Source organism: Mandrillus leucophaeus, unplaced genomic scaffold, assembly GCF_000951045.1.
Source record: "Mandrillus leucophaeus isolate KB7577 unplaced genomic scaffold, Mleu.le_1.0 Scaffold500, whole genome shotgun sequence".
Taxonomy (NCBI): Eukaryota; Metazoa; Chordata; class Mammalia; order Primates; family Cercopithecidae; genus Mandrillus; species Mandrillus leucophaeus.
In genome coordinates this window covers 120,828-126,081 of record NW_012105366.1, presented here as the reverse complement: position 1 = coordinate 126,081, position 5,254 = coordinate 120,828, and positions in this window count along the sequence as shown.

The window sequence follows — 5,254 nt, the reverse complement described above, 5'->3', positions numbered from 1 at the left end:
CCCTATAGTCTTCAAAGGGATCCGAAATATCTGTTCTCAGATTACAGAGAAATAAGACTAGGAAACAGATGCACGAAACACAGATATAACTCTGTGAGTGGAAATCACACATGACAGAGCAGTTTCTCAGAAAGATTCTTTCCAAATTTCATCTGAGGATATTTCCTCTTTCACCATAGCCTTCTTCGGGCTTCCAAATATCACTGTGCCAATTCCACAACAACTGTCTCAGCGAAAGGTTTCATGAGGGGAAAGCTGGAACTCTGTTAGATGATTTCACGGAACACAAAGAAGTTTCTCAGAAAGCTTCCTTCTATTTGCTATCGGAGGTTATTTCCTTTGGCCCTGTAGTCTTCAAAGGGATCCGAAATATCTGTTCTCAGATTCCACAGAAATAAGGCTAGCCAAGAGATCCACGAAATACAGATGTAACTCTGTGAGATGAATTAACAGAACATTAAGCAGTTTCTCAGAAAGCTTCTTTCCAGATTTCATCTGAGGATATTGCCTTTATCACCGTAGCCCTCTATGGGCATCCAAATATCACTATGCCAATTCCACAAGAACTGTCTTCAAGAAAGGATTCTTCAGTGGAATGCTGTAGCTCTCTGAGATGATTTCACAGAACACAAAGAAGTTTCTCAGAAAACTTCTTTCTCCTTGTTATCGGAGGATATTTCCTTTGGCCATATAGTCTTCAAAGGGATCCGAAATATCTGCTCTCAGATTCAACAGAAATAAGGCTAGCAAAGAGATTCACGTAGTACAGATGTAAATCTGTTAATGGAAGTCACACATCACAGAGCAGTTTCTCAGAAAGCTTCTTTCCGGATTTCGTCTGAGTATATTTCCTTTTTCACCGTAGCCCTCTACGGCCCTCAAATATCACTTTGCCAATTCCACAAGAACTGCCTTAGCGAAAGGATTCTTGAGGGGAAAGCTGTAACTCTGTGAGATGATGTCACAGAACACAAAGAGGTTTCTCAGAAAGCTTCCTTCTCTTTGTTATCGGCAGATATTCCCTTTGGTCCCATAGTCTTCAAAGGGATCCGAAATATCTGTTCTCAGATTCCACAGAAATAAGGCTACAAAGAGATCCACGAAATACAGATGTAACTCTGTGAGGTGAATTAACAGAACACTAAGCAGTTTCTCACAAATCTTCTCTTCAGATTTCATCTGAGGCTATTTCTTATTTCACCATAGCCCTCTATGGGCTTCCAAATATCACTTTTCAAATTCCACAAGAACTGTCTAAGCGAAAGGCTTCTTGAGGGCAAATCTGTAACTCTGTGAGTTGATTTCACAGCACACAAAGAAGTTTCTCAGACAGCTTCTTTCTCTTTGTTTTCGGAGGATATTTTCTATGCCCCTATTGTCTTCGAAGGGATCGAAATATCTGTTCTCAGATTCCACAGAAAAAAGACTAACAAAGAGATCCACGAAATACAGATATAACTCTGTGAGTGGAAGTCACACATCACAGAGCAGTTTCTCAAAAAGCTTCTTTCCAGATTTTATCTGAGGATATTTCCTTTTTCACCATAGCCCTCTATGAGCTTCCAAATATCACTTTGCCCATTCCAAAACAACTGTCTTATGGAAAGGCTTCTTGAGGGCAAATCTGTAACTCTGTGAGACGATTTCACAGAACACAAAGAAGTTTCTCAGACAGCTTCTTTCTCTTTGTTATCGGAGAGTATTTCCTTTGGCCCTATAGTCTTCAAAAGGTTTCGCAATATCTCTTCTCAGATTCCACAGAAATAAGGCTAACCAGGAAATCCACGAAATACAGATGTAACTCTGTGAAATGAATTAAGAAAACACTAAGCAGTTTCTCAGAAAGCTTCTTTCCAGGTTTCATCTGAGGATATTTCCTTTTTCACCATAGCCCTCTAAGGGCTTCCGCATATCACTTTGACAAGTCCACAAGAACTATCTTGGCGAAATGCTTCTTGAGGGGAAAGCTGTAGTCCTGTGAGATGATTTCACAGAACACAAAGAAGTTTCTCAGAAAGCTTCTTTCTCTTTGTTATCGGAGGATATTTCCTTTGGCCCTATAGTCTTCAAAGGGCATCCGAAATATCTGTTCTCAGATTCCACAGAAAAAAGGCTAGCAAGGATATCCAGGAAATACAGATGTATCTCTGTGAGATGAATTAACAGAACACTAAGCAGTTTCTCAGAAAGCTTCTTTCCAGATTTTCTCCGAGGATATTTTCTGTTTCACCATAGCCTTCTGTGGTCTTCCCAACATCACTTTGCGAATTCCACAAGAACAGGCTTAGCGAGCGTCTTCTTGAAAGGAAAGCTGTAACTCCTGTCTCTTATACACATCTAGATGTGTATAAGAGACAGCTGAGAAACTGCTTAGTGTTCTGTTAATTCATCTCACAGAGTTACATCTGTATTTCGTGGATCTCTTTGCTAGCCTTATTTCTGTGGAATCTGAGAACAGATATTTCGGATCCCTTAGAAGACTATGGGGCCAAAGGAAATATCCTCCGCTAACAAAGAGTAAGAAGCTTTCTGAGAAACTTCTTTGTGTTCTGTGAAATCATCTCACAGAATTACAACTTTCCCCTCAAGAAGCCTTTCACTAAGACAGTTCTTGTGGAATTGGAAAAGTGATATTTGGAAGCCCTTAGAGGGCAACGGTGAAAAAGGAAATATCCTCAGATGAAATCTGGAAAGAAGCTTTCTGAGAAACTGCTCTGTGACTGTCTCTTATACACATCTAGATGTGTATAAGAGACAGCATCTGTATTTCTTGGATCTCTTTGCTAGCCTTATTTCTGTGGAATCTGAGAACAGATATTTCAGATCCCTTTGAAGACTACAGGGCCAAAGGAAATATCCTCTGATAACAAAGAGAAAGAAGCTTTCTGAGAAACTGCTTTGTGTTCTGTTAATTCATCTCACAGAGTTGTAGCTTTCCCCTCAAGAAGCCTTTCGCTAAGACAGTTCTTGTGGAATTGGCAAAGTGATATTTGGAAGCCCATCTGTCTCTTATACACATCTAGATGTGTATAAGAGACAGCCTTAGAAGACTATGGGGCCAAAGGAAATATCCTCCGCTAACAAAGAGTAAGAAGCTTTCTGAGAAACTTCTTTGTGTTCTGTGAAATCATCTCACAGAGTTACAGCTTTCACCTCAAGAAGCCTTTCGGTAAGACCTGTCTCTTATACACATCTAGATGTGTATAAGAGACAGGATATTTCCTTTGGCCCTATTGTCTTCAAAAGGATCCGAAATATCTGTTCTCAGATTCCACAGAAATAAGGCTAGCAAAGAGATCCACGAAATACAGATGTAACTCTGTGAGATGAATTAACAGAACACTAAGCCTGTCTCTTATACACATCTAGATGTGTATAAGAGACAGGAAATAAGGCTAGAAAAGAGATCCACGAAATACAGATGTAACTCTGTGAGATCTGTCTCTTATACACATCTAGATGTGTATAAGAGACAGACAGAACACTAAGCAGTTTCTCAGAAAGCTTCTTTCCAGATTTCATGTGAGGATATTTCCTTTTTCACCATAGCCCTCTATGGGCTGTCTCTTATACACATCTAGATGTGTATAAGAGACAGGCCCTATAGTCTTCAAAGGGTTCCGAAATACGTGTTCTTAGATTCCACAGAAATAAGGCTAGCAAAGAGATCCACCAAATACAGGTGCTGTCTCTTATACACATCTAGATGTGTATAAGAGACAGCTTCAAAGGGATCCGAAATATCTGTTCTCAGATTCCACAGAAATAAGGCTAGCAAAGAGATCCACGAAATACAGATGTAACTCCTGTCTCTTATACACATCTAGATGTGTATAAGAGACAGAGTGAAAGGCTTCTTAAAGGGAGAGCTGTAACTCTGTGAGATGATTTCACAGAACACAAAGAAGTCTCAGAAAGCTTCTTTGTCTTTGTTATCGGAGGATATATTTGTTGGCCTTATAGTGTTCCAATGGACCCGAAATATCTGTTCTTAGATGCCACAGAAATAAGGCTAGCAAAGAGATCCACGAAATACAGATGTAACTCTGTGAGTGGAGGTCACTTATCACCTGTCTCTTATACACATCTAGATGTGTATAAGAGACAGAGAATAGGCTTAGCGAGCGGATTCTTGAGGGGAAAGCTGTAACTCTGTGAGATGATTTCACAGAACACAAAGAAGTTTCTCAGAAAACTTCTTTCTGTTTGTTATCGAAGAATATTTTCTTTTGGCCCTATAGTCTTCAAAGGGATCCGAAATATCTGTTCTCAGATTTCACAGAAATCAGGCTAGCAAAGAGATCCACGAAATACAGATGCAACTCCCTGAGATGAATTAACAGAACACTAACCAGTTTCTCAGAAAACTTCTTTCCAGATTTCATCTGAGGATATTTCCTTTATCACCATAGCCCTCTAAGAGCTTCCAAATATCACTTTGCCAATTCCACAAGAACTGTCTTAGTGAAAGGCTTCTGGAGGGGAAAGTTGTAACTCTGTGAGATGATTTCACAGAACACAAAGAAGTTTCTCAAAAAGCTTCTTTCTCTTTGTTATCGGACGATTTTTCCTATGGCCCTGTAGTCTTCAAAGGGATCCGCAATATCTCTTCTCAGATTCCACAGAAATAAGGCTAGCAAAAAGATCCGGGAACACATATGTAACTCTGTGAGATGAATTAACAGAACACTCAGCAGTTTCTCAGAAATCTTCCTTCCAGATTTCAACTGAGGATATTTCCTTTTTCAACATATCCCTCTAAGGGCTTCCGAATATCACATTGCCAAGTCCACAAGAACTGTCTTAGCGCAAGGCTTCTTGAGGGGAAAGCTGTATCTCTGTGAGATGATTTCACAGAACACAAAAAAGTTTCTCAGAAAGCTTCTTTCTCTTTGTTATCGGAGGATATTACCTTTAGCCCAATAGTCTTCAAAGGTATCCGAAATATCTGTTCTCAGATTCCACAGAAATATGGCTAGCAAAGAGATCCACAAAATACAAATGTAACTCTGTGAGTGGTAGTCACACATCACAGAGCAGTTTCTCAGAAAGTTTCTTTCCAGATTTCATCTGAGGAGATTTCCTTTTTCACTGTAGCCCTCTATGGGATTCCAAATATCCCTTTGCCAATTCCACAACAACTGTCTTAGTGAAAGGCTTCTTGAGGGGATAGCTGTAACTCTGTGAGATGATTTCACAGAACACAAAGAAGTTTCTCAGAAAGCTTCTTTCTCTTTGTTATCGGAGGATATTT